The sequence below is a fragment of the Pezoporus wallicus genome, unplaced genomic scaffold, assembly GCF_028554395.1.
Source record: "Pezoporus wallicus isolate ANWC-B61680 ecotype Strahan unplaced genomic scaffold, APGP_CSIRO_Pwel_v1 scaffold_8441, whole genome shotgun sequence".
Taxonomy (NCBI): domain Eukaryota; kingdom Metazoa; phylum Chordata; class Aves; order Psittaciformes; family Psittacidae; genus Pezoporus; species Pezoporus wallicus.
Window position 1 is genome coordinate 154408 of NW_026641359.1, and position 7622 is coordinate 162029.

Genomic DNA, 7622 nt, shown 5'->3' on the forward strand with positions numbered 1-7622 from the left:
TTGGCGCTCGAGTCTTCTCTCCCTTGCGGCCTCTTCAACCTCTCTTTCCCGAAAAACCTTCCTCTCTTCTTCTGCATTCAACAGCTCCAGGTCATGCTCCCTCCTTTTGAGCTCCTTACGGGGCTCCAGTTCTCGGGACACACGATGGATCTTCACATCAGCTTCTGCTGCCACTGCATCAGCCTCTCGTGTCCTCTCCAGCCTCACAAGTTCTCGTTGCCTCCTTCCGCTGACTTCAGCCTCACGTTCTTCAAAGTCACGTCTCTCACGTCTCTCTGTCTGGTTGATGATGTCACCTCGCTCTTCCCTTTCACGTGCCTGGCGGCGTCGACGCTCAATGACCTCCAGATCCAGCTCCCGTTGGTGCTCGAACCTTCTCTCTCGCAGAGGCTCTTCTCTCTCTCTTTCCAGGCAAATTCTTCTCTCTTCCTCTGCATCAAAACGCTCCAGGTCACGCTCCCTTCTTTCAACCTGCTCTCGGGGCTTCAGTTCCCGGGACACGCGATGGATCTTCACGTCAGCTTCTGCAGCCACTATATCTTCTTCACGTGTCCTCTCAAGCCTCACAATATCCAGCTCACGTTGGCGCTCGAATCTTCTCTCCCTCGCTGCCTCTTCAACCTCTCTTTCCCGAAAAACCTTCCTCTCTTCTTCTGCATCAAAACGCTCCCGGTCACGCTCCCTTCTTTTGAGCTCCTCACGAGGCTCCAGTTCCCGGGACACGCGATGGATCTTCACGTCAGCTTCTGCTGCCACTACATCCGTCTCTCGTGTCCTCTCAAGCCTCACAAGGTCGCGTTGCCTCCTTCCATCAATTTCAGCCTCGTGTTCTTCAAAGTCACGTCTCACTCGTCTCTCTTGTTGGTCGGTTGTTGTACCTCGCTCTTCCCTTTCAAGGGTCTGGCGGCGTCGACGCTCAATGACCTCCAGATCCAGCACCTGCTGTCGCTCGACCCTTCTGTCTCGCAGAGGCTCCTCTCTCTCTCTTTCCAGGCAAATTCTTCTCTCCTCCTCTGCAACCAAACGCTCGAGGTCACGCTCCCTTCTTTCAGCCTGCTCTCGGGGCTCCAGTTCGCGGGACACGGGATGGATCTTCACCTCAGCTTCTGCAGCCACTACATCCGTCTCTCGTGTCCTCTCAAGCCTCACAAGGTCGAGTTGCCTCCTTCCATCGATTTCAGCCTCTCGTGCTTCAAAGTCATGTCTCTCACGTGTCTCTCTCTGGTTGATGGTGGCAACTCGCTCTTCCCTTTCAAGTGCCTGGTGGCGTCGACGCTCAATGACCTCCAGATCGAGCTCCCACTGTCGCTCGACCCTTCTCTCTTGCAGAGGCTCCTCTCTCTCTGTTTCCAGGCAAATTCTTCTCTCTTCCTCTGCATCCAAACGCTCAAAATCACGCTCCCTTCTATCGACTCTTTCACGGGGCTCCAGTTCCCGGGACGCGCGATGGATCTTCACATCAGCTTCTGCAGCCAATACATCCGTCTCTCGTGTCCTCTCAAGCCTCACAAGGTCGCGTTGCCTCCTTCCATCGATTTCAGCCTCACGTGCTTCAAAGTCATGTCTCTCACGTGTCTCTCTCTGGTTGATGGTGGCACCTCGCTCTTCCCTTTCATGTGCCTTGCGGCGTCGACGCCCAATGACCTCCAGATCGAGCTCCCGTTGATGCTCGACCCTTCTCTCTCGCAGAGGCTCCTCTCTCTCTCTTTCCAGGCAAATTCTTCTCTCTTCCTCTGCATCAAAACGCTCCAGGTCACGCTCCCTTCTTTTGAGCTCCTCACGGGGCTCCAATTCCCGGGACACGCGATGGGTCTTCACGTCAGCTTCTGCTGCCACTACATCAGCCTCTCGTGTCCTCTCAAGCCTCACAAGGTCGCATTGCCTCCTTCCATCAATTTCAGCCTCACGTGCTACAATGTCACGCCTTTCGCGTCTCTCCCTTCGGTTGGTTTTGGCACTTTGCTCTTCCCTTTCACGTGTCTTTCGGCTGTGGCCCTCATAGACCTTGATGTCCCGCTCCCTTTCTGTATCAGTCCTCCTTTCCTGTTCTCTATCTTTCCTCCTTGTATCATCTCTTTCTTCCCACTCCTTAAGCTTATGGTTTTCACGCTCACTTTCCACATGTTCAAGGTTATGTTCCTCATTTGTACGTTGTTCATCGATACGTCTTTCTAGCTCACAGGTCTCACAGTACCTGAGGTCAATTTCTAGTGGTTCCTTTATGTATGACTGATGCGGGACTCTCGAATCCAGGCATTCAGGCTCACGTAGCTTGTCGCTCTTCTCTTCAAGTGCTCTTTGTTCCAGCTCACGTAGGTGGTAGCGGCTTCTCTCTTCTGTGAGTAATTCAGGTTTACGTGGCTGATTGTCACTTCCTCTATCTGCTTCTTGTGGCCGCTGGTTTCTGTCATCCTTTGCTGGTCCTACTGGCTCATGTGGCTGACGGCTACCCCACCGGTTTTGCAGTGGTCTTGTTTCATAGCCCTGGCTGCGACTCCTTATGTCTGCCAGTTGGTCTTGCTGTGGCCCCTCTTGATATTTCCTCTCACCTCTCCGCAGCCTGGGCTCCTGTGCTTCCAAGCTTCTGTGCTTGCGGAGTTGTACATCTCCTCGTCTGTTCGGCTCTGGTGGCTGACGTCTTCTCTGGCTGTTCCGTTGGTCGCATGGCTCTCGGCTTTGTTCTTCATACACCTGAGGGATTGGCTCCCTTCGCTCACTGCTTCGTATTGCATCATTTACGCTTTGTGTGTTACGTTGTTGGTAACTCCCCATTTCCTCTAGTGTTTCAAGCTCATTGGCTCTGGTGTCTCGTTGCAGTTTGGGTTCACAGAGGGGATGGTCATTATTCTCACAGATTTGTTCTTCCTCCTCCTGGAGCTGTTGACTGCTCCCTCTGCTCTTAATTTCAGGCTCTTGGTGCAACTTGCCACTGGATGTCAGCTTTGTTCTTTGCAGAAGGTATGGTCCCTTCGGCTGGAACCAGTAGCAGGCTTTAGCCACTCTGAACACCAAAAGCAGGAATTCATTAAAATCAATATGCCCATCATCATCCCACTCCAGAAACTGCAGAATCTTGTCAATTGTCTGAGGGTCACGTGGCTTCTGCAGGGAAAAAACACACAGGGGAACAAAAAAGGGTGTTTAGGTTTCCTGCTCTTTGTCAGGGAAATGCAAAGACAGGGACAACTGCAATCTTTTCTCCTTCCATCTTACATAGCTTCACTTCTATAGTTCATCAGCAGTTCCATGCCTTTGTTCTCCATTTTCCTGGTTGTCCCCTGGCTGCAGCTGCCCAGCTGTCTTTGGGCACATACTGAATCCCTCTACTGGATCCATTTCCTTCCTACCTTTGAAAGAAAAGCACACTTCCCCATGGCTCATCCTCCAGCTTTTGCACATTGTCTTATGGAAAAAATGAGTTGGAGGATCTGTCAAAGCAGTCAGTGCAAAGGAACATAACTGCTGCTCCCCTTTGCTGAAAGCCTTCCAATCCCACCATCGTAAGAATAACCTCCTCTCCAGGAGATTTTTGTAGTCCCTGCACTCCAGTCTGGGCCTCAAGCCCTCCCCCTTGCAGCAGCACTCACAGCTATGACATCTGCAAACTCCCTCTGGATGAACTCTTGCATCTTCCTGTGGCTGAGGTTGGAGCAGTCTCCATCTTCCTTTGCATATTTGTGAAAGAGGCTGATGATGGTGGAAATGCCGTCTAAGAAGCGAGACATCTTCCTGCAGATTCAAGCAAGCCTGCAAGAAAAGGAACAGGCCTAAGGATTTGTGATTTGTTTGCCTCTGAGCATGGAAAGAGGAAGGAGAATTGCTGCGGTCAGGCTGTGTGCGTTAACGGGATGCTAGGTGCCATGACCCGTGTGTCTGCTCCTATGCCACGGTGAGCTCTGTTTCACCAGGGCACTGGGAAGAAATCCAAATGCTATGGGGTTTTAGTGGGATGGGGAGTGTCTTCCAAGTGCATACTAACGTACTTGAATGACGTTTGATAGGGGATGGCAGGATACCTGCATTTATGGATCGCAGGGAGGGAACTGGGCATGGTGACTCAAGAGATGCCCCAAGAATCTGCCTGCACCCATGGGGCTATACCAGCTACTCGTTTTTCCAGGGTCCATGCTGCTGTCTCTGCCTGGTACTGAGCTACAATGGCTTCTTTGAAGCAGCTTAGAGGCTGGCATGGCCTGAGACAAGATCTAGCTGGGTCAGAGACAGAGTACTTACAGGGAGTTAAAACAAGCCCTGTGGCTGATGCTCCTGTGACCAGTAATAATACAAAACAACTGATAAAGCTTTCATTACAACTGAAGTTATTGGCAGATAGATTTTTGTCAGATCACTTAGGTCAGAGCTGCTTATTTAGTTTTACTGAGATCTGCTTGGCAGAAAGCAGTGCTCCTGTTGCAGCTTTGTGTCTGGAAACCTCAAAAACCACCTTATTCCTTCCTCCTCACTGGATCCCCAAGCTTGTATCAGTGCTGAGATCTCAGCCTGCAGATGGGGAAGCTGTGACCTGTCTGCCTTGCCATCTCTCCAACGTGCGCACACACATGCACACGCATCTGCATATGAAATCCTGTAGAGAACATAAAAATTTCTCCAATCTGCTCATTCCAGCAGGGATCTGACCCCAGACCAAAGTAAGGCACAAAGTCTGGCTCCCTCTTTCATTTTCCCTATGAGAAAAGCTGCCTCTAGACATGGCCACATAACGACATCATGCAGATATCCCAATAACACAAAACAACACCTCAATGAATAGAAATGCAAAAGACTCAGAAAATACTGTGGCACGAATGACGCTGCCACCCAACACAAATCCTATAGAAACCATATGTCCTTGCCCAGCAAAGGGTACGTTTCAGGAGTGACTTACCCAGATCGCCAATGGGATCAAGTGGGATTCCTGTGAAGCCGTGCGGAGTGATCGGAGGACCTGAGTGCTTTTATAGGGTCCTTGACGGAGCTACGGAAAGGAGACACCCTTTGTGGACGTTCTCCTGATTCATCTTTGGCCAAGCCCAGCTGCACCTTCACGTCCTCAAACGGGTTATTTAACTTATCATCCCCTTACCTATCATTTTAACCCAGAAATAGCAGTTGCCATGTGGCAATTCAGGCACTGGCTGGTTCCACCTCATCCAGGCTGTAAAGTTATTTTACAGGCTGATTGTATTTCAGATTTTAAAGAATTTAGAGTAGCTATAAAACATATATATGCATGAATGGGAGGGTGCATTTTAATGTAAGTGTGCATCTGTGAAGGTATGAATTTATATACGTACCATGCACACACACTCAAAAATACCACCAGGATGAAATTTTGAGGATGACACAGAAGTGCTGGTGGTAGCAGAGCTCACTATGAGCAGAATGGGGACAGTTGAGATCTCTATGGCCCATGAACTTGATGCCACAATACCAGAGATTATTTTTGTTTGCTTTTTGTGCAATTCCCTTAGCACCTTTGGCCTGAGGTTGATGGGATTTGTGTCTGGCTTTTGCTCACAGAAGGACAGAAGAAGACCCAAGTGCTACAAAAATGGTGAAGTGCAGGTGAACAGCAGTGAGATTCCCAAATCCTCCAGATCTCAGCTTGTGTGGGGTCCTTGTAGAGTGTTTTAATTTTGGTAACTTAGAAGCTTCTTATCCTTATGTAATATTGAATATTCTTATTCTTAAATTATGTTGTATTATCCAGGTGTCTGTTGGAATAAACCCAAACCCAAACAGAATACTTTTAAATGCAAAAGCTTGCAAAATGACTTTTCATACAAGGAGATGTCTGTTCAATAAGCAGCGACTTCACATGGACAAAAATAATGAGAAAATGTTTTTCATATTAGATGTTCTCCACAAATTACTTTCATTTCATCTTTACTTGATCTTCCATTACAAATAAAAGCAGAAGCCTTTCTGCTGGGAGGTCGATTCATGTTGAATCTTCATCTGTTGCCCTAGGCAGCTTTCGCTGTAATTGCCTCTACTTGGGAAAAAAAAAAAAAAAAAAGAAGAGAAATCTTTTAACAGTAAATTAATTAGAGACCATCTGATTCCTTTATTCACACCATCTCTCCCAGTACATTGAGCAAATAAGGAAGATACCAGCCATGCCACCTGGGCCTCTGCTGTTGGTTTTGGAGGTAGGATGCTGCCTTGACAAGCATGACGGAGACATTGCAGAGAGCCTTTAGAGCATGAACTTGTCACGCAGCCTTGGGTGAGTGGCTCATCTGTAAGGTAAGATCATACTGGGTGTAGGAGCCTCATTAATTAGTGCTGGTAACACCTTGGGGATACTCATACAAGTACGTATGAAGGATCGTTACTAACCATACTTCATTTTTGAGCTTTTTTTCAAGATTAAATTATACTTGTGCAAATTATACCCCACCTGTGGGATAATAATACCCTTGGGAAACTGTAATTTCATGGTGGATTGGAGTTATTATTAAAATTAGAGTATTACAGTGTGGCTTGGTGTCCTGTAACAGTCTGTAATCCCCCCGCATGGGCTGGGGCAGTGCGGGATGGTCGGGTGCCATGTTAGCCACGTGGAAGATTCTGGGTATCGATGCAGGAAAAGGTACATTGTGTTTCATCCATGCAACGTCATCCCGTGCTTTGCTGCCTTTCTGAGGACAAAGCAACGAGTTTCAAAGCACGTTCTTGGCAGTGCTGGAACTCCCTTTGTTTCAAGGGCTTGGTTTTCCCAAAGGTTCTTTAATTAGATGGGACTTGGGGAGGGTTTTAAAAGCTGATACCCAAGAGGGTGGGCTCCATCCTCCTGCTTCTCACCCAGTTCTGTGCCCATCACCATTTATATAGGTGACCAAACTTCTATTGCATTTGATCTTAGAGGAATTAGGCTCCTCATGTGGTGTATAAATGACCTTTTTTCTTCCAGCTCCTTCCCGGCTTGCAAGACTATTAGACAGGTATTTGTGTCAGTGGGATAATTTTAATGTTCTCCTAAAATGAATCAAAAAACCCCTCTTAATTTCAAATATGATACTCCTGATGGCAAAAACTGTGTTATTCAGAACAGAGCACATAATTAACATGTACCTAACCGGGCTTGGTGTCTGCCTGAACTGGGAGGTCAGTCTTTATATTGATGCTGCAGAAGGTGGCAGCTGGGGACAGACTGACTACAGGGGATGGTTTGGTCTGGTGATTTTAGACCCTAAGCCAGAGCTAATAGGAAGCAAAGAGCTATTGAACTGAGACCTGTTTTACAAGAAAAATGGTGTTCTTTGGAAAATGATGTTTTGAGGGATGTCTCAGATGGAATAGGGTTTTGACAGATAGGTGATGGAATTTAAGCCTTGACTCTCCCATTACGTGTCCACAGCTGTCACGAGAACTTATTATTGCTGCTATGTTTTCTCAATAGGAGAGCGGAGCGATGTACTTTGTGTCTAATACTTTTCATTTTAACATTGTCACTTTTAAAGCGACTCATTTTAGGGGCGGCCGTTCTGGGGGTAGTTTTGAAACGCAGGTTTTTCTGATTCAGCACTCAGCAAATTGTGAAATTCTGGGGTGTCCCAGAGGAATGACGTTTTATTTCCCAGTGAGGTCTCTGCGTGCTGCTTGTCACCGGCCACAGA